The sequence below is a fragment of the Grus americana genome, chromosome 10 (assembly GCF_028858705.1).
Source record: "Grus americana isolate bGruAme1 chromosome 10, bGruAme1.mat, whole genome shotgun sequence".
Lineage (NCBI taxonomy): Eukaryota > Metazoa > Chordata > Aves > Gruiformes > Gruidae > Grus > Grus americana.
Window position 1 is genome coordinate 17,733,128 of NC_072861.1, and position 22,631 is coordinate 17,755,758.

At 41.2% G+C, this 22,631-nt stretch overlaps 1 long non-coding RNA gene across 1 annotated transcript; it reads left to right on the top strand.

Moving 5' to 3' along the window:
- The first annotated feature begins 3,667 nt into the window (after positions 1 to 3,667).
- LOC129210867 (uncharacterized) lies at positions 3,668 to 19,785 on the top strand. The gene is made up of 5 exons (XR_008578647.1): positions 3,668 to 3,725; positions 3,891 to 9,162; positions 10,611 to 10,730; positions 12,873 to 14,449; positions 18,107 to 19,785. It is a non-coding gene; the product is annotated as an uncharacterized LOC129210867 (long non-coding RNA).
- Positions 19,786 to 22,631: the final 2,846 nt, after the last annotated feature.

The window sequence follows — 22,631 nt, forward strand, 5'->3', positions numbered from 1 at the left end:
AGCCTTTGAGCCGTGAAAACAATTCTCCTTGTTATTCTAAGATAGCTTTTCCTGGCAGTAAGTATTCTGGGTTTTATCATTTTTATTTTTTTTTTTTTGTTCTCACAGTCCTGCACTCTGCTCCCGAGTCTTCATTGCTCTGTTATTTCCAGTTTTTGCTGATGGAAAATAGAGGATGAAAAGAGCAATTGAAGCAATTGCAACAGAGTAGGTTTTCAACCTCTAACATCTGTGTGTGCTTGCTGGCATACTGTGAGTCTTAAGTAACATGTTTATAAAGTGCTCTGATGTGCGATGCTCGGATGAATGCAAGTGTAGTTCAGAAGTGCACAGCCCTGCAACTTATGTAGTAAATACAGCTATCAGGTTCAGTAAATTCAAAGTCAATCACCATGTTCTCGGGATGACAGTATTTTAAGGTGTAGCTGTGCAATTCTACTAATTAAAAAGTTGGGAGAAAGAAAGGTCACAATAATTCAGCCTGTATCTCTTAGATATCCTTTTGGCTATGAAAAAAGAAACAATCAAAACTCTTCGTGCAAAAGGTTTGACCTTATAATTTTTTTTTCCTTGCATTTGGTCATAAAATGCATGTAATTACTTCCAGGGGCTCTTGGTGATCACAGTGATAGTGTTTCAAAGCAATTAATTTGGAGCTTTGGTCTCATAAATAGTAAACAGCAGTTACTGTGACACTTGCTAAGCAGCCCCGGACCACTGGATGCTTTCAGGGTATTCAGCTGAGATTGGAAGAGAGAGAAGTCTTTGATGTGGTGGCATTGGATATATTGGAGGTATTGGATATATGTTTTGCCTCTGGAACATCTAGAGAGGGTGTTGTCTCCTTTCATGAAAACCATAGGGGTAAAAATGGAAAGGGAACTGACAAGAATGAGTCTGAAAAGCTCATCTCATAGTGAGAAAATTGAGATCATCAATAACATCAACTTTTTGAAACAAATCAATAATCCATAGATATCTGTTTGAAAACATAACAAATGACTGACTATAATCTCACAAGGGAAAAAAAACCCAACAAAACATTAACATGTAGCAGCAGTTTTTTTAAATTATTATTTTTGCAATTTTTTACTAGTGGTGGAAGCTTGCTATTAGAGCAATTTACCTAGGAGTACGGTGGCAATATCCTTACATGGAAACACACCTTGTATTGAAAGTATGTGTTTTTCCTAAGAGTCTAATTTTCTATTTCAACCAGGAGCAGAGTGCAGAGATCTGCATAATATTATGCAACATGTGTTACACATGAGGTCATAGTGAAACACCCATTGCAGCCACCTCATGCTTTTAAGATCTGAGAGGATGAAGCAGAGCTTAGTTGCATGCTGTAACAAGAAGTAAAAAAAAAACCAAAACAAAACCCACCCAAAAAAACCAAACAAAAACCCCCCTTCTTAAGGCAAAGTGATATGTTCCCCACACACCATGAGTAAAAATGTAGTAGTGTCCTGCTCCTTCCAAGCAGCCTCAGGAGGAGAAGCAGAGAAGACTGGCTAAGTTGTGCTCTTATGCTAATTCTGCCCTTTGCACTGCATGACCTGCAAGACCTGCTCCAGCTCAGGTCCTCTGAGGGCCAGGTCATTCACCAGTGGTGCGGACAGTCCATGCACTGACATGTAACATCCTGCTGGAGCAGGAGACTGGATATTGAAGTGGTGATTACTTTGATCTGCTTGGGAACAGCCACGCGGGATGCTCACGTGTTGTTTACTACTTTAGGCAGCGGCGATTGAGCAGAGGATGTACTGAGGAGGAGAGGCTGGGAAGGATGAAAGACTTATTCGCTCAGTTGGGGAGGATGAGGTTGCTGAGAGATACAGTCCTGTTTCTCTCCAGCACAACGGCTAGGTTTTGATACTCTACTGCCTTTTTTATAATTAGGTTTTGGATTTGGACATTTCTGTTTCAGTATCACATGCCTTTTGCTTGTCTTTGTGTCCTGACTCTAGCTTGGGAACTTGGTGAGTGAGGTTAGGTTTTGGAGAAGTATCTGCTATGATGATAAATAAGGTGCAACCAAAGCCATGGGCCTCAGATAATGGATGTTCCATTTCGCAGGATGCACCGGTTTGAGGAGTTTAATTTCTAACTAGTTAAAGATCCGTCTTGTGAAAAATGACTTCCCATTTCCAACCTATAATGAAAGTAAAATAGTGGAAAGACAGATGAGTTAGTGCTCCTAGTAATCTGTTATGTAGCTGGGTGAGAAATAAAACCATTTGTCTCTCCCCCTTGACTGACTTTTCTTACACAAAATAACTGTGTAATTGTCTTAAACCCTGAATAGAGAGCGTAGTCTGGAGGAGAGAGGTTCTTACATTTCAGCTGGCTCACAGCTGTTCATTTAGGGAGAACAAGGTTGTGTGTGTGAAAGGAATTCACTGGGAACCCATTTCTCAGAGCCATGACCTTTTTGTTTGTCAGATGCACTGATTATCTGGAATACATTTTCTTGCTAAGTACTGTGTGAGATTCTGGCCATATAGCAGCCTTTGAGCCCAAAAGGAGTCCTCAGCTGGGTGAGACTTGAGTGGACAGTGTGAGATTGTGCACTTCATGGACAGTGAGAGGAGCTGGGTGAAGCCATGGAGTTCAGATCTTCACCTTAGATATGACAGTGTTTGGGGCAGATGTATACGGGAATCAACACTGTAAAATAACCTGAGCCCTTCTGGAAGGAAAAAAAAAATCAATTACAGTTGACCCAAGAAAAAAATTATTAAAATTTTTACTGACTTTTTAACATTGATGAAACAATTTAAATGAATTTTCTGGGAGCAAGGCTATTTTTGCTGAGTTTACTGGAGCTGGATATATTTTTTGTTCTTTCCTTAAATCACAGTTTTAAGTGCTAGTTCTGAATGTTCTCCATATAGATTGAGAACATTTTTTTCCACTGCATTTTACAGGCTCGATTTTAGAACTAGGCATGACAATGGGCTTCCCGTTAATGGGGGAGATTGATATCTCTTCTGATGGTACTGCAACCTGGTGGAGCTTGGATCAGGAGGGAGAAAAGACATCAGGAAGCATCAAGAAGTCAGTATTTCAGCACGAGGCTTGAATGTTATCTTCTGGGGTACTATCTTTGTAAATTGCTTTCCTAAAAACCGACCAGTTCTATTTTAAAAAGTATTTTTTTCCCAGTATGTAGCCTGTGAAATTCAGAGACTATCAAGTCTCTAAGTTTTATCCAGAGGCTAGCAATGCTATCTCTTTCAACTCAAGCTTTCAAAACAATCTGTAGTTTATTGTGTTGAGGCAGAATTTTCCTATTCCGAGAGCAGAAACTGTGTTTTAATTGTAATGGTGATAGTAATCTTTTTTTAACAATTTGAAGTCGTAATATGGAGAAATGCAGAGGTCTCAGCACAGTGCAAACTTTTGTAATTAAATCGATGAGCTCCCCCGTTGAGAAGTGAACGACCAAAGGCTGTATAGTTCTGTCCCCTTTACGTAACCCCAGTGGCGTGGAAAGTGCAGTCTATTCCCAGAAATTAGCAAACAATTCACAATAAAGGCACAACGCAGTTCGTCAAACACGCTGAATAAACAGTTGGGGAGGAAGTTTCAACTTTATATAATCTGAGGGGGGAGGAGGCGAGTCAGGAACCAACACACCCTTGAAAAACCAGTGGGTGTGAAGGGGATTTCTGCATTTTCCACTGCAGGAGCGAGTTGACGTCCCGGCTCTGAGCAATGAGGTAACCCAAACCCGTGGCAGAGCGCAGCAGGGAACAGGTTTGCCTTCAGGAGGGCCCAAGGATGGTTTAGGCAGCATCTTATTGACTTTGTGGTATTGCTTTGGGGAGGGGTGTTACAATTGTTTGCATTTGCACTCTTTATGTATGAATTTCTTCCTGTTCTAGGTCTTCACGTGTGGGACTGTTTTGTTAAGACTTGACTATGGCTTAACTGTGTGAGACTAATGAGGGGAAAGCTGTCCTCTGAGCATGACACAACAGGGCAGAAGTTCATCCTATATTTTACCTCCTGTGTGGATTAAGCTCCTCCTCTAGTAAGACATCACCAAATGAGTTTGGCCAAAACCTAGATGTATGTGTAGAGGTGCTCCTGTGCTTGGGGTCTTTGCCTCCAGACTGCTTCCAACCCTGGTGCAGGAAGTTATGAACACCTTGGCAGCTCGTGTACAACCTGTCTGTTTTGCCAGACCTCTCCTACTTGACTCCTGCCTCTGTGCTCCTCCATGCACATGCAAGATGCAGAGTAAATGACTGGTCGAATAGGAAGGAACTGAAAGGTACAAATGGTTTGGAGCATGAGTATATTAAGAAAAAGCTAATGACGGATAATTTGCATAGGAACGTCAATAAATGTTGTCTATGTGTTTTTGACTGGCCACCCTGAAATGTATTCCTAATGGCAACAAATTGGATATTTCAGTTAACCCGGTGCCTTTCATCAGATCTGAACTCCATTTAAAAACAACATTATTTTAACATGTTTTTAAAGCACCTTTTCCTAACATGATCCAGGAGGCTGTGCAAAAACAACTTGGAATAAACTTGAAACCTACACAGGGCCAAGCCAGAGAAAAGGAGCCAACACCTTTGGGCAAAGAAAACCAGAAAATCTAAGGAGAAGAGCCAGGAAGAAGGGAGGGAAGAGATGTTCATGGAAAAATCTACCTCTAAAGGAAAATGCTGTCCAGAAATGGCTTTTTTTTTTTTTTTTTTTGGAGAAATCTCCATGTAAAACCAATTCAGTGCTTTATGTATTGATTCAATTTTCTCATTGAAAGAATACTCCAGCTGTTGAGATAACACCTACTGCCAACAAGCTATTGTCTCTGGAACCCCTCAGATAATGAGCTCGGTTATTCTATTAATGGAATATGAGATTAGGGAGTTTAGGTTAAATACAGCATAGAGCAACAGCAATGTTCAGCCTGGATCCCAGACTTGGTTTTGTGTGATTGGTTAATTCATGAGTCGAGGAGACCAGGTGTTTAAATTCCACATTCTTGATGAGGAAACAAGTATCCACTTGCTATCTGAACGATGGTGTCCCTTATGCAGTGGGAAAACTCCCCACACAGGCTGCTAAAGTGATCTGTACCCAAAATGGTCTTTTGCTACATCGTTGTTCCTTGAAGCTAACTGAAAACGCAGTAAGTGGTGGGGAGGATTGTCTTTTTCAAGGTAAATATTTTATTTGTGAAAGAAAATGAACCCAAAGGCTCCATCATACTGACAGTGACCTTCCTTGCTCGGTCTGTTGTACTGTGGAACAGTAAAGCACATGCTCTGATGGATGGGACGGGCAGGGGAGATTATATTTCTTTTTATTCCTTTCTAGCTTTGTGCCAATACACACAGGAAGGGATGGTTTGGATTTTCCTGTCATTCCCTCTGTCACTCCAAACTGAATGTTGTTGAGGTTCAGCTGAAAGTTTTTGGACCCTGAAGGAATCTCTAGGTCAAATTTTATGGCCTTCATTTTTGCTCAAGGCCAGACCTGAGGATCGCAGAAATTATTCACTCAAGATTCTTGTTGCTACTTTAGGTCTACATCTTCTACTGATTATCCATCACATACACCAGGCACCAGTGACCCATCCACCAGCAAGAGTTGGCATGGGGCCAACGGGTTAATTTTTGGATATCCTCAGACTTCTGCATGAAAATGAGATTAAAATAACCTCACAAAGTAGCCAAAAGTGGGCCTGAATGTCTGTCTGAATCTGGTGCTTTCAGTCCTCTAGCCATGTCTCCCAGTCTATGGGGAAATACGATCATTTGAGGCCACCTCTGAAGGAAAGCTGAAGTAAAGCATAGCTGAAAGAAAGTATCTTTTAAGAAAGTGGATTTCTGAAGTTTGTGGCAATCCTATTCTGAGCAAACTGACATCTAAAAGACTGACAGCAGCAAAGATAAATATAGTAGTAGAGCAGCAGGGGAGCTGAGATGAATAGAAGTATATTCCACTGAGAGACTCCGTGACATCCTGAACCGCATCAGTGAAGTCCCAAGATTTGCCCTGTTGGATTCAAAGACACTGACGGAGCCTGAGGCGAGTTCCAAGGCACAGGCTTCTCTTTCCTTGAAGTCTGTTCCCACTGGGTTTGCGTCCTCCTTGAAGATTTTTGAGATCTGGTAACATAGGATCAGAAACTCATTATGAAGTTGGTCTGTTCCTTCTTTTGTACTTTTGTACGCACTGTTTATATTTGTTGAGGCTCATCAGGGCTTAACTTCTGTTTGAAAGTAGGAATATTGAACTCTGTTCTACTTTTTCCTCTTTAGTAAGATCAGGAGCAGCCCATACTTGTAAAATAGATGGAAAAGAAAGACTAGTCCTTAGGTCAGCCAAGACTTAGAAGGGGAAGAGCTTAATTTGTTACAGTGATAGCATTTCGTTGTGCTTTTAAATTTGAGATGTATCCTCAATGGTCCACCAGTAGTAGGTAGAATCCACTGCAAGGATAAGAATGTAGTTTCCTGCCTTCCACTGACTTACACCTGTTTAGTGAGTTTAGCCGGTAATTTTGGGATGATGGAAATGACACAGCTTCAGATACAGCTCTTATTTGTACATCTAGTAGAGGCCTCTATCCTGCTGAGTCCCATAGATGCCTGTTCTTCTGCTCTAGGTAAGGATACGTAGCTGCGATATGAATGATTACTGAAGATTTAGGGGGAAGGCATATCAGCCAACTGCTGAAACTTGTCTATCGTTTTGCTTTTCTCTGGTTATTTAATAATAAACCCAAGATTGTTACAAATGGAGATGGCATCTGGTCCCCTCCCCTTTTTGTATTCTCTGTGCATCTTGACACACTAAAGGAAACCATATATTTGAGAACAAAACGCCTTTCTCAGAGAAATTTTATGATATAGCCTTGTATGATATTATACCAAAGCAGAGAAAATGTTTATGGGAGAGTTAACCAAGCAGTATGTGTATATATGTGCACTGCCATGCATGTGTGTGAACGGTCTCTGCAGGATAAAAAGCTTTTGTGACGGCTTAAGAAAATGTTGAACTACCAAGGGGACGGGGTAGCAGCAGTTTTCTGAATAGCTGTGCTTTTCCCAGACAGCACTCAGAAATAACCTTTAACTGCTGAGGCAAGAAATAAATAAAAACGCAGCAAAATTTCTCTAATGGGGATTGTTTGGCTTCTGCATGAGCCTGGACGATGTGGCTGGGCTGGGTTGCTTTAGGAGATCCGCATTAAGAAAGCGTCTCAAGAGCAATGCACTGCAAATCTTTTTTAGAGTGCTGGATTCAGAGACTGCTAGGTACTGCAATTAGATGTTTGTAGAATAGGGGGAATAGAAAATATAGTCACATTACAGCTGCCCTGTGTCTCAAAGCTTGTTTGGAAACACTTTTAATTGGTCTATCTATCATGCCATTCATTTGGATTAAGAATGGCTAGTGCTCTGTGTTGCCCAGAAGCAATAATCTCAGCAAGACTATGTTCTCTTCGCAGCTTCATTAACCTCTACAATAAACAGTCAATGCTTTATGGTATAAATGTTCTGCAGCTCTTTGGGTGGGCCATCTGTCTTTTGAGGTAGCCATGGGTGAATGCTAGATAGTTATTTCCTGAAGAGATCAGTACAAAAATCAATTTTTGAGGGGCCTGCAGATACTGCAAGTTGACCCTAACTGCTCTTCTGTACATCCATTCCCAGAACCCACTTGTGGGCTCCTTCAGCAAAGCTCAATGTAATTGTAAAGACACTCAAAATCATGAGGGTGTGCTTGGGACGTCTGCACCCTTTAGGGTGGAAGCGAAAAGACAGGTTGCAGTTATTTCCCTAGAAAATAAACGGTGCTTTTTGACATGTTGAATCTTGCTGAATTTGGCACCCGACTGCAGTGTGCCCTAGCTGGAGGGAAGAGCTGGGTGGAGGAACCTCATGGAAAGATCTCCTGGATAAGCTTCTTTTCTTATCTGAGAAGTGCTTTGAGGGTGGAGTAGAGAAGGGGAGAATAACTGAACCATGCAGGGACTTGGGCTTCTTATCGCTGAGACTTGGCTGAGTGACCCACAAATGGGGAGTTGGCTTTGGGAACTGCATGCTCAGACGGTCCTTTCAGGCAGTAACTAAGCTGGCACTTAAGACAACAGGTTCCAGATAGAAAATAAAACCAAAATACAGCAACAGTAAATGTACTACTAATGACTGGAAAAAAACCTCTGTGACAAAATTCTGAAATGGTGTGGAGTGACCTGGAGACAAATGTGTGGCACCAGGCCCTATGGATATCTGGGCTTGGCAGGAACAGGAGGAGAGTTAGTTTATGAAGTTAGGTTAAAAGTGGAGTTCAGAGAGGGAGTTAATGGTGTCTCACACTGGGTTTTGGGTGTGAAGTAGTTCCTCAAGCTTTTAGGGTTATTGCTTTGTAAATAGTCCCATGATAGTCCTGTAAGCCTGCCCTATCACTAGCTCTGTGAAGGCTCTACAGGAGAAGAATCCATGATGCTCTGACATGTAAAATATGCAATAGCTGATTGGGGTGAGATTGATTCAGGCTGTAATGAGGCTACATGCATGCTAATAGAGCCATATTAGCTTGTTAATATTGCAATGCTGCTTCTGTCACAAATTGTTCTAAGTTCAGCTTGTGGCAAACAACAATTGGAAGCAAAATTTATTCATGCTCTGGGCTCGCGATACAGATGTCACCATTGGCCTTTGAGTCATTTAATAATGATTGGAAATAACATTTTCAGGGAGAAATTGCAAGATAAATTCCAGTTTCTACTTGGGCAAAGCTTCTTTTTAAATCTAACCTCTCTGTGTCTTGTGTTCATCCAGGTACTCACAGGAGTTTCCATCAGCCAACCTTAACTCAGCTGTCAAATAGGCCTGCAGCCTACCAGAGAGGAATGGGCACCTAGCGAGTGAATTTTGGGATGGCATGGAATTTTATTGGCACTATCTAGCTTTTTAAATTTCTTATTCTATCCTTTCCAGAAATGCTTTAGGGATCGATCTGAGTCTTGAGAAGAACTATTCCATGGAATAGCAATGAGTTGTTTTATATACAAGCTACTGGAAAATAAACAGGACCTCTTCGTTTAGCTGATGAAAGCAGAGATGACATCTTCTAAATTCTGTGGGCCTGTAGCCAAATTCATCCCAAAGATAATGGGTACCACAGGTAATTTAATGAACAAAGAGCCTCTCCCTGCAGCTATGTGCTACTGCTGATGGTTACCTAATCCTGCAGCTGCACACAATTGCTGATGGTTTCATGATCCTATCTCCAGCTATCTCAACATGGTCCACTTGCCTCTTTTACACTGCAAAATATCTTGCTTGCTGTGTGTTATAGACTATCTTGTGGCTGGACGCTGTCTTACAGGCCATTTATCTCTCTCTGCTCTAGATCTAATTGAATTTCTCTTGATTTGATTCCCCTCTAGTTATACATTTTTCTAGTGTACTGAGGAAATGCTCTTGAGCAAACAAGGGTAGCTGGTGAGTTAGGTGAGTCTTATTAGCATTTCTGAGCATCTTTGTGCAAGAATCTGCAGTCATCCTTCCTCACTGCTCTTTCTCCTTCTCACTATTGCAATATACTTTTATAACCAGTGAGGTCATGCATTCAGAGATGTTGTCTTGATGTAAACTTATATCTATTAATATGTCTGTATGAGCTGTTTCGCATCAGCTTTCGGCAGCAAGCTAGGGTGTTCCCGTTCCTTTATGTGTGCTTTCCTTGTGGAATTTTCCAATGATGAAACAAAATATGTATCAGGCAGGATTTATATCTGGGCTGTAAATCTCTTCTTTTAATCATCTCACATTTTTCCCAGATATTCCATGGTCTCAAAACATTTAGTTCTCCTTATGTCTTGTCTACTTTAAGGAAGATTTTACTGATTTGTTAGTTACTGGTTCCCCTTTGTACCTCTCTCTTTAAACTCTGGATCATGTTAAGCGGATCTGTGGAATATTAGTGGTTTGCCCAAGGTCATTAACATCTGTGTTTAGATCCTAGGAACTCTTACTTGGAGTCCTTTGCTCTAAAAATGAGAAATAACAATGTTGTAATCTTCACCTGCAGATCTTGAAATTCTTCATAAACGCCTGTCAAATATTCACAGCTTCTATATGGGAAAGTAAAAGCCCAGGCAAGTGAAAGGTCCAAGTCCCCAAAGAGACTAAAGCAATGTCCTGTCCCTTTCCTCCATCCCAAAATGCTCTGGATCCACAGCTCTGAATGAGATGCCCAGACTTCCAGTATAACATGCTGGGAGAGCTCGGGAGGTCAGTGTAGTACACAAAAGCCAGAATATGGAGTAGAAAGCAACTTAGTTTAACTCAGGGTTAAGGGCTCACACAGATGCCTCTCTGCGTGCGGGTGCATTCAGGTACCCTATTTGCTGCTCCTGGAAAGGATTTGTTTTAAAATGCTTAAGCCACTTTTTGCATCCTCAGAACAAGGTGGCAATAGAACCACATACATTTTTGACTTGGTAATTCTTTACAGTAACTAATTCCACGTTCTTGATCCCTTGAGCTTTTGCTCAAACCTCTGGAACATGGATCCTCTGAACATAAATCCTCTTTCATTTTGTTTTCAAATTCATATCTTAATGGTAGGAAGGAAACATGCACAGCAACAAACAGGACCTATGAATGCCTAGTGATTTAAAGATCAAAAAAGCTTGAAAAAATCTCATTGAAAGCAGAAGAAATTTGAAGAGCTGAGCCATGTGGAAGGTAAGGCTGGGCACTCCAACTGGTTCTGGAATATTCTGGTTTATAGTGTAAATGGATGCAGAGCAAAGGATCTGTTTGAGAACATACTTAAAGAAAAATCTTGAGTTTACTCTTGTGCGTGAAGGCAATGAGTGTGTACTTCAGTTGTTTCAGCTTCCTTGTAATTAACAGCTAAGTACTTCCTATAAAGCTGAGCAGAGTATTCAAAGAGAAGTGATGACCTGGTATGTTTGCACTCAAGGTATCTACCTCTTGAGGTCTTATCCTGGAACAATGACAGTGTTTCTATTTCCTTTTTGGAGACTATATAATTTTATTTTTTCCATTCCAGTTCTTAAATCTAGCCTGAAGTCACTCCATCTAGGTGGCAGGTGATTTTGGAAGCGAGTCCTTTGATTTAACTCCATGAAAACAAGTGAAATTCAGCTTCAGGGTTTAAACTGGCTGCTCATGAATACACAAGATATGTTTGCCCTAAGAATGGCTGGGGTTGTAGCCCCTACTAAAGTCCTGTGAGTCTTAGGTTGTGGATTGTCAGAATTTGGCCAACAACTTGTTTAACTCTCAGTGGAGCAAATTAGGAATTCTACAAATAGAGGTTTTCCTTTTAAACTCCTCAGCCTCCTAGCTTTTCAGCGGGGATCACTGCTGTTGGATTTGGTCCTTTTTGGTTCCACTCTTCAGCTGCCGCAAAGGCCTACCTGTTATTCCTTAAGCCTGACTTGGTGAATCTTTTTGGTGGGTCTTACTTCAATGTGTGATAGTCTCAGATTTTTCATTCAGATCCATACTATCTGACTTATCCCTGTGGAAAGAGACCTAAACCCTCAAAGTAAAGATGAGTTGAGACCCAACGGTAGAATTACTGCACGTGTAATTAGTGCAAGCATACTATGCCACAGTTGACATCAGCATAACTCTCCATGTTGAATTGGAGTGAAAATATGCTAGCTTGGAAGAGCCTGATTCATATATGACTTCATGTCAGAAACAATTTTCATATGGAGAAGAGAGTATTTGCATTTGATTAGTAAGAGCTGTTGTGTTTAGTCAACAATTATTTATATTTCTGTGTAAGGGAGATAAGTAATTTGACTTATTAGTAGGCAGATATATACAGATCTTAATCAGAAGGCTTCAAGGATTTATATTATGAATTTTACATGAAAGCACAGTTCTGGCTGTATCTGACACCCATTAGCCAAACTGGAGATGAATATTTCTGGTTTTGATGATACTTATGAAGAAGGAAATCAAGCTTGTCAGTGCCCTTCATGCAATGAAAATGGCTTTTATTTTTCAGTGAAAATCTGGAAGTTTTTTGCAAATCTTGAGGGATGAGGATTTTGGTTTTTATCAATTCATCCAAAGTACTCTTCTCCTGTGAGAAAAAACTGTTATTTTCTTTTTTTTATGGATCTTTTCTCCCTAATCTTTTAAAATATATACTTACATGTTTCTGGCCACATAAAACTCCATTAGCTTGTGTTTAAACTTGTGGAAACTGGTGGGTGAATTATTGGCTCAGAGTGCAATGCTGAAACACATACATGGTTTAGTCATTTGACCAATTACAGAACTGAATCTGACTGAACACTAGAGGTATAACTCTTAGATTTGTTTTAATAAGAAAAAAAATAATTAAAAAAAGGTTTGAAACAAAGTCTTTGGTATGTTAAATAGTAATCTTTCAGAAATACCAAAGATGAAGAGAGCAGGTTTATAAGAATTCAGCAATGGCTTCACCCATGCAATACAAACTTGCAACTCTCTACAGATCTTATTTGGCAAATTTTTCTGCTTCTTTTTTTTAATCTGTCTATTTATAATCTTTTCTGCCTTCTTGAATTGGAAGGATGAACTGCATCTGTCAGTCATGAAATAAGCTACAGGGAAATGCAGTTTTTAGACTTAACAGCATTTATGTTTTGGGCCTTTATGAAAGGAATATTTTTGATCTGTTTCTTGGCCAGGTTAAATGTTGAATTATGGACTTAGATTTGTAGGTACACCCCAACCAAATCACTACTGTCCTCGGTTTTGTTCCCTATCGTTTACAACATCTGCTGTTATAAATCTGACAGCTTTGGGTCTACCTGGGCTAGATTTCTGATAGCTAAACATCAGGTCCTCTCTCAACAGGTTAGATCGAGGAACTGCTGGCTGCAACTTCTGACATATCTTTCATCGTATTCTCCTGGAGACAAGACAGATAATAATAAATATTTCATATGGCACTGTTCTGGCAGCCCCTGTGCAAAAGGAAGGATGGTTGGGACAGAAACAAGAGAATAGTGGAAACATCCTTTTACAGGATTAAGAACTCAAGCCATTCAAAGGAACTGGAATTGCTAGAGCTGGCTGGTGATGCCTGGCTTTACGTGCTTAGCAAGGAGCACGTTAGCATGACCGACAAATGCAGAGAAATCTTCTCTTGCTTGGCAAGTCCCTGTAGAGATTTGTTGCAAGTCAGTGCCATGGTTCGCTCCAGGTTTCTTCAGTCATGAAAGTAAGTCATGGTTCAGCACAAGACTCCTGTGACCCCTTCTGCAAAGGAAGGTGAAGGTGGGGAAAAGCACTGGTATCTCTGCCAACACCATCTGCCTATTGGTGACAATTAAACGCTTCAGCTCTGCCATGCTGAGCATCCATCCTGTTTGAGGGAGCCTGCGGTTTGCTACTCAGACACCAGTTCAGCTTTCCATATCCATTAGCCATGCTGTAGGGCAGGATGAATGGAGTAAATGGTGTCCAGGCTTTTCAAAGAACCAGCAGTGAAATTTTATTTTATCTAGAAAATACAAAGTAGTATTTCCATTACTTCTTGTCTTCCTTAACTAGTCTTCAATATGGGCCTGTCTTACTGTGTTACTGCCAGGAAAAGCGTGCTACTGCTGTGCTGAAGGCTAATGCTGTGAGAGAGGGGTGGGTGAGCAAGGACAGCCGCCCTATAATCCAATATAACAGAACACTGTCCTTGCTGGATAATATGACAGTGTCTTGAATTTTTTTTTTTTAAAGTAAATCCTTTTGCTGATTGAGTAGCTGAGGCAGATATCTGAAGACCTCTGTTTGCCCCCATATAAGCTGATGAACTGTGGGCTTCTGGCTTTTTTCACCCATACAGTGTCTGCTAATGAACCTTCACTATGTCTTTGAAGAATCCTTTATAGTGGTGAGAGGAGCAGCCGACGTGTCTGAGCAATCTGGTTTATGATGCTGTCCACAGTGTGTTTCCTTTCTTTTATTTCTTTTTTTAAAAAAATAAATAAATAAATTATGTACTTGAAATGGAAATTCTCTGACATTACTTCCTCGAAAGTCCTTCAATTACTTTTGCAGGAGTACAGGTTTGCACTATGGAAAATGAGGATGCCAAGGGGAATGTCAAGTTGCGGAAGCTCTTCCCTCCTGACAGACCAATTTGACCATGAACTCAATTGTTTTCACCTTTTTTATTTCTCAGGGGAGTAGGTCCATATTACAGGGCCCTGGCCCCTGCAGGCAGGACGTCTCCAGTTGCATCATTGTTGGAAGCAGCGGAGAAACTAGCGAAAGCTATTGCACAAAACATACTTACAGCTGCAAACGGGGAACATTGTTAAGGATGAATTTCTTCCTGAACTGGATCTAACAACCATCAGCTGAAAAAGCACTGAGAGAAGCAGCTGGGCATGGATTTCTGAGGTGGCAGAAGTAAATGATAACGTGACTACAAGGTAATGGGCAGAGGGTCATGAAAATCCTGCCAAACGGTGGTACAAATTTTAGGGTCCTGTTATCTCTCTTCACAAGGCCGGCCTTTCTGCAACAATCTTTGCCTGCAGGCTCAAAATTCAGTGATATTCTGGAATGTAAATACCTAATTGTGCTTGCAAATCAGGTGCTTAAACTTCCAAATCCTTGTCATCTTAGTATCTTTGCTGTCCAGATTATATGAATTATATGAAGGGTAAGAAAAAGAGATTTCAGTCTGTGAAGCTGTCATCCTGGCACATTTCACACAGGACTGTGGCATTTTGTAAATGCCACATTAACAATTGGGGGTGAGGTATCACCCAGAAGTATTCTTAGTAAATGAATAGAGGTCCTCTTAAAGGCAAAAATGGAGAATGTCACAGTAAATGTCCCCAGGGCAGCATGTTTTCTAGGTTGAACACTGTCATCCCTTGGATCAATGACAGAACACAAATAATTTCTCTCCTCTGCTTCCCATTAATCAGAAGCTGCTAGGGCAGGTTAGTGAGATGAGAAGTCCTCACTTAAGAAGATGGCTTCTGCGGAAGGCGTGGTGGGCTGCTGTCAAATGTCAACCCTTACAATGTGCTTTCAACTTCAGAGAACACTGTAAGGACCAAGTGATTATTTTGATGCATTTTAAAATATATCTACCCTTAGGTAACAATAATTTAGCAAAATGAATCACTGACAGAGTTAACTGGGATCTGGACCTTCAGCTTCTTATTAATAACAGAATTTTAGTTGGAGGGGAGACCGAATGGGAAATTTTGTGATAAATGAAGACTTGCATATAGCAATCAGCAGTGGCTTATTTCTCGGAATGATGGCCTTGTTTATTTTCTTTCTTTAAATAGCGTGAAATTATTAGACTTCAGGAAAAATTAAGATTTTATCAACCAATGTAGTCCTCCCCATTTAATGAGATGTAATTAATAACACTCTCCAGAAAGAGGCCAAATAGTACAGTAGAGCTTTGTACTTGGTCTTTAAGACACTTTATAGACGATTGCAGGCTCTTACTGTGAGGCACGGTGATGCTGTTCCCATTGGAATATGTGTCAAAGTGAAGCCCCGACAGCTTAGAAACGTGATGGGAAGAAGAACATCTCTGGTTGATGCTGTCTGGGCACGGCCAGCTCTGTGGCAGTAAAATGCAATCGCATCAGTGAAAATGTGGACAGAATGATGCTATCATCTTTGCGTGACAGCTCATTCAACTACCTTCTGCAGACCTCCTTTCTGCCAAATTAAAATATGGGCTTCTAACAGCTCCTCGTGAATGTCTAGACATCAGATCAAGATTGTTGTTGAAATTTTCTTAACTTACAGTCCCAAATGCCTTTACTGTCGAAACATCATCATCATGTTTTGCTTATCACAGATGTCTCTTGTCCAGGCAATGTTTAGACACTGGTAGCTCTGCAAGTCTTACATCCACATTTTGTCTAGGTCTTGTATAATATTTGAGGCAGTGGCCTTTTCTATATACTGGTTGAAATAAAACTCATGTCCAGGTGCTAGCTTTTATTTCATTTCAGCAATGTCATTTTTTCACTGACTTTACAGATGCCATGTGGCTCAGAGGAACCGAATATATCACTGTGACTGTATGACCCATGTGCTTTGCATCCTTCCCTCTCTACTCCACCAAATCACTTTTCTTCACTTTCCAGAGCTTTCACAGACTCTTCCCCACTTATCTTACAGTCTGTATCAAATGAGATCAAAGTTCCTGCCTCCAATCAGCCTGTAATGCTGGCCTTCATCACCTGCTCATTGCATTTTCAATCACACATTGCTGCTGCTTTCTCCCAGGCAATCCCTCACTACTGGAGGAAACCCACCACCAGCCCGCGCACAGCAATGCCGTTATCCTCCTTGAAGTCCCTTCCTTTTCTCCTGTTGCTTAATGATAATGATTAGGTGTACGGAGGCTGTGTGCCATGGTGATCATCTTGATCTCACAGTTTCCCTGTAATTTTTCCTCTTTCTGAACGTTCCTGTCATCTCTTGCCTTTGGATGGTGACCTCTTTGGGGCCAGGGTGGTCTCTGTACATTGCATAACAGTGATGTAAAATTAGCCACAAGAATATCTGAAGAACATGGAAGGATGAAAAATATTCATATTCATCCTCTGAACTCAGCATAAATCTGATCCAAGCGAGACTGCACAAATTAGGTACTTATTTAGCAGCTTTTCACTGTCCTGTGGGATGACGAGTCAGTTATTTATGTCTTTATTCAATTTTTTAGTAGATATGGGGGTAGATTCAGTCACGAGAACTACTCCACAATTACCTACTTTCTCACTAGAAGCATCAGTGCAAATTTAAAGACGTGGTGATGTCTCTGCAAAAGGACACAGAGAAAATGGTATGAATTAATTAAACCTCTGAATTAGTGGATTATTCAAACCTTCTGGGTGGAAACTTTCATGCAGAGTTAAAATTGCCTTAATTCACTTTGGAATAAATATTTAATTTTAAAATATTCACACAGCTTTTGGGGACATTGCTGTCTCCCCTTATTAATATTTTTCTAGCTTCCTGATTTGCCTGGGTAGGAAAGTTAATACTAGGCTGGGGACTGAATTCTCTCACTGACCTCTCTTCAGCTGATCCTTGGGACGTGCTGGAGATATTTTCTTGATTTCATGCCCAGATGGGGAGTCTTGTGCTTACCCAACCATTCTTGGAGTCAGTTCCTGGGGGCTCAGTGGGTGCAGCTGAGCGTTGCACGCTCCTGGGGTGTGCGTGTGAGTGGCAGGAGGTTGTTCAGATGGTTTTCAATATGCTGTACCACCGCTGCAGGGAGACGTGGGGCTGGCACCAGCGTCACTTAAAAATGAGCTGGAGGAAAGGGATTGCAGCTTGCACAGCTCATTGTCTGAATCCAGCGGTGCAATTCTTTGTCCCTCTAGAGGAAGACAAGCCACTACATTTAGCAGGAGAGCTGATAAACTGAGTCATTCCTTTGACCATCTTTTATCACCATCAGAACTGTCCTTCAGGGAAAAAAAAAAAAACAATTACAGTTATTTAAGGGCATCAGATTGTGTGGCACACTTCTAACACCATCTCTGCTGCTGGAACGTGTTTCTGCTATGTGCTTTGAATATTTCAAGTGAAAGCCTCCCTTCCCCCCCAACATTATTTTTATAGATGGCTAATTAATTATTCTCCCAATGGTAACCGGCTGTGGTTTTTATTAACTTGCAAATCAAAAGAAGAGTCTGAAAAATGACAAGCTAATATTTTTAATAAGGTATGGCTTCCGTGTTTATCTGTATTTTATTACCCAGCAGTCTGTAAAGTAAAGTTATCTATTTAATTTGGGAAAACACATTATTGCGGTTTGAGTAATCTCCCATGGAAAAAAAATAAAGATTATTTTGCAACCACAGTGATGAAATATATTGTATTGCAGTCACGAATATGCTAAACAGCTACATATCTTTGCTTAATTTAAGTAAATCAGAATCTCACTCTCCCATTATAACGATCGTGACAGTAGTGTTAATGTTAATATAATCCTTGCATCAATTTTCTCCTGATATGGGACATTCCTAGATGCTAGATTTCTGCCCTGTGGTTTCTTGCCATCTTTTTTTTTTTTTTTTTTTTAAACTTTTCAGATAAATCCTGGGCCTATTTCAGCAACAAGTGTTTTGCAATTGGTTTTGGTGGAGCCAAGATTTCACTGGTTCTCTCTAGCCCACAAAAACCAGAATTGTTCCACCAACGTGAAATGAAGTTTGTACAAGCAGCTCTTCCACATGAAGAGAATGAAAAAGTACAGAGGAGCTCCTGCCAACTGCTTGCTTCATATCGAAACTATTCTGAGGAAGATTCTCAGAAATGAGGGTGAAGACTACGGGGGAAAAAAATAATGACTGCTGCAACATTTTCGTAGCTGTTTGTACCCTTTCCACAGAGAGTAATGCGTACCACTTGAGGTCCTGCTGTTTCTGTGGCTTATCTCAGGAAGTAACGAGGTCTGTAATCCTGGCCGAGTTTAGCAAAGCCACTAATTGCAAATTGCTTTGATTTCACTTTTCAGCTTCTTGTCCCATCGAGTGCTGTCTCCTGTCTGGAACCGTGCCTGAAGGTGGTGACAGGTTCCTGCTGGCTGGGAGCTGGTGTGTGTCCTTCCACTTTTGAGACAGTCAGCTCTGCTAAATGTTGCTCTCTATCCTACGCTTCTATCCACGTTACCAGAGGAACCATGCCTCTGGTTGTGTGGATCCATCTGCTGTTTCACCCTGCTTTGACCATGGGAAGCACCAGATGCGTTCGTGGAAGATGTTGGGCACCCATAGAGAGAAGAGGGGATTTCTCACTCGTCTCAAGGCCAGCTTTTTGAGATGAGCTCAAGTCTTCTTTGAAGCTCTGGAACAAATGGCTCTGTTTGTTGCCCTGTTGAAAACTTGGCTAGAAGTCACTGACTTTCCTTCTGAAGCACAATGTTTTATGATCTTCATATTTCTTTTGTTCTATTGGCATAATTTAGAGATTTCTTTATTATTTGTATTTATGTGTCAGTTCTTGGAGCACTGCGGGGAAGACAAGATAGAGAAATTGTACTGAAAGAGCGAGCTGTCAAGCTTAATATGGTGCATTTCTCATTTTCTGAAACTGTGGCAAGAAATATTTGCGAGGCAGTTGTTTGGACTGTATCTGTCCCAGCTTTAGAAACTTTGACGTATTTATAATGTTTGACTATTTAAAAGGCATGAATGCATGCGACTGCTATAAATCTAGATAAGTACAGCACTGGGCAATGCTGGTCTGCAAGGTGTCAGCAGGTAGCTGGTGACGGCAACTGTGAATGCCCACGGTATCTGTTGGCTAAGGGGGCCTCCAGCCCCAGGTGCCTGCAGGAGGCAGGAGCTAGCTCCTAACAGCAGTTGGGAGCAGACACAAAGTCGCATTGTCATTGATCATCATCATTTTTACAAGTTTAATGTAGCTGGTTTGTGTCTACAATGAGAAAAACACAATTTTGGATAGCAGTAGCGTTTTGTCTGCCTGGGTGATTAGTGTTTCATTTAGCGTTCTGCTAACTGCCTGCCAGACTCATAAGGGATGCAAGCTGGTGTGTGACATCTTTCTCCAAGACTGTTAGGACCTTCTTTGTTTAAACAGAGGTTGAGGGAAACTTTGATGTGCAAAGTAACTCAGTGGCCAATGTGACCATATTGAGCAAGCAAGAACCATGCTTTGGTCTGTGAGGAGTAGTTTGCGGGGGTTTTTTGTTTTGTTTTTTGGGGTTTTTTTTGGGAGGGTTTTTGGGGTTGTTTATTGTTGGTTTTTGTGTGGGGTTTTTTTTTTTTTTTTAAGTCTACATCATGGGACTTTAATGGAGAACCTGAGTTGGCTGGCCTTCTTATGTTGGCTTCTAATTGCAGTGGATACTGATGAAGTAGAGAAGTCACAACATTGACATGGAGTGGAGCAGACTCGTTGAAAGTGTTAGCTGAGTTGCTGGAATTAAGTTCAGTGTATTGGCACGGTGGTCTGTGCTGTGACCCAGTGAAGAGGACGGCGTTGAGTGTAGGACCGCACCCATCAGCAGTGGACCTGAGCAGCAGGGATTGCTGATGAACCCATGCATGCCTTGGGATGTGCGCTCTCCTTCACTGCTGCTCACACCACGAAATAAGACTCCACACACTGTTGCAAAATTCTTCTCAATTCTGTTTTCTTAGTGTCTTGCACGGATAATGAATTTTGAATTCCCTGGGATAATTAAGCATAGTTTGAAAAAGCCAGAAAGGATTTGCCTTTATTTAGAAGTTCTATTTCACAGCAGTAATAAATCTTGCTGGGATTTTAGGATCGTCCACACACTGCTTATTCTTCTTAATCTCTCAAACTTTGGTTTCCCTCCTTGGAGTGTCACTGATAGATATCTTGCCTTTTCCCATCATACTGTTTAACTAACCTTTTTTCATATGCTGTCCAAAATTTAAATCCCTGCCATCAGTAAGTGATATGAAAAACACTTGATTTCTTTCCAAACTGAGGAAAATGGAGAAATCCCCACCCTGCCAGCTTCCCTAGAAGAATGTAGCAATCACTTTTTTTTTTTTTTTTAATTTTGCTCATAACCTTGCTGTATTGCAAGTTAAAGAAACTATTCTTTTCGGCCCTGGCACCAAACTAATTTAATTTCCATATTTTCATTATCTTCCTATTAACCACTAGTGCTCTACAACAAAGAAGCTATTTGAAATATATAACACTACAGCCATTCCGTGCTGCAAACTCTCAGGGGCACTTCGATAAATTACATCCTCATAATGAAGAAGTAGAGGGAAAGAGTGGCAACAATAGATTTTTTTCACAATAGAATGAAATCAGGATTTGATCTGATGCAACATGACTTGCTCACAGTGCAGATAGAATATCAAATCATCCCTACGAAATTTAAACCTTGCTATAATCCCCCCGTTGTATCCATTGTTCTGCTGAAACCTTGAAGACTACACATAATAGTTTGCAAATTGGGATTTAGTTGATATAGTCTATTTTTTTTTTCAACTCGGTCAATTTAATTATCCTCAGCCTACAGTCTAATTTATGTGTGTTTGATGTCACTATTCATTAGCAGTACAGATACAGCCTGGAAAGTAACTGTTAAAAAAAAAAAAAAAAAAAATGCAGCTGGGTTCCCATCTCAAACACACTGGTTATAAACTGAGGTTGTATTATAGAATGGGTTTGGAAACACCACCGTGAGAAAAATTACTACCTAGAGAAGCATAAGAATGTGAGTTTGTGTAAGAAATGTCGGTAAAAGTTGTAGTATCAAAAGGATGTAGTTCTAATTCTGTGCCAGGACACACATCTGATTCATTAGCTGTCGCTTAGAGGAGAGATAGACAGATCCTAAACTGGAGTTATGATTTTCAAGGTCACTGGCCACACTGAAAACTGGCAACACATTTAATTGTGGGTTACTGTGAAATGGATTTGTTTGGGTTTTTTCCCCTCCCGTAAATGAAAATTCCTTACAATGTTTTTAAACAAATGTAAGGTTTTGTAAATAAAAAATGAAATATTTTGGTTCTTTATTTTTAAACACAAACTATGAAATTAAGGTCACTTCCATCTGAAAAAAACATTTCAAAAATGTTTTGGGTTTTTACTTGTGCGGGGTTTTTTTAAAAAATACAAACATTTCCACAATCAAAACAACTTACTGACGTTGACAGAAACTTGCAGATTCGTTTTTATTAACAGAAATACACATTTGTAAGAAAGTTACAGACCTTGGCTTGGCTAACTCTTCTCCTGAATACACTGCCTGGCTCTAGAGAAACGACGCGTCTGACCTGGGTCCCAGCCTTGGAGCCCCTGAGTTTGTCAGAGACCGAATCAAAGTGCTGGCTCTGCCGCTCCCTCCATCTCTGCAAACCCTGGTGAAATATTATTTTATTTTTTTTTTTATTATTTTATGCCTACCCAAGGCGTAAGGGAAGGAGGTTTTCCAGTTCAGGCTCATCTCCCTGGCAGGGAGACACCTGCTTGGGAAAATCCTTTCAACACATCCCTCCATCAGCCTCGTCCCTGGGTAAGGGGGATTAGTAAACCCCCGGGAGCGCGAACGCCGAACCCGTCGCCGTGACCCCTCTGCTGCTTGTTGCTCCCTACGGACGGGCGCTGCTGAGTTACGGGGCAAACCAAGTGGGGCAAGCTCAGCTCCGGGAGGTCCGGTTACCTCTGCAAGTGCAACCTTTGCTTTACGCGGTGTGTCTTTGCCTTCTGTATGTATGGCTGAATGATAAAATGATCGCTGGGAAATCAATAAATAACTCATTAAAAGAAAAAACCAAACTTCTATTCCTCTCCCCACCAGGACACAGTTCCCTACTGGGGTAGAGCAAATGGTGTTACGCCCACTCGTGGGAGGTCTCGCTTGGTCTCAAAATCCTGCCTTGAGTTTAGCTGAAATCTCAGGTTTCAGGAGCGTGGCCCGCTGCCCTCATCTCCCCAGCCCTGGGGCTGCGCAGGAATTTCTCAGCGGCTGATACTTGCCAGCTGGCTGCAGCCACGGCTGATTTTGGGGAGGGGGGATCCCACGGGCTGGCAAACAGGTGCCGGCGGCCACGAGAGATGCGCTTGGTCCTGGTGCCGCACCGACCGTCTGAGCCATGG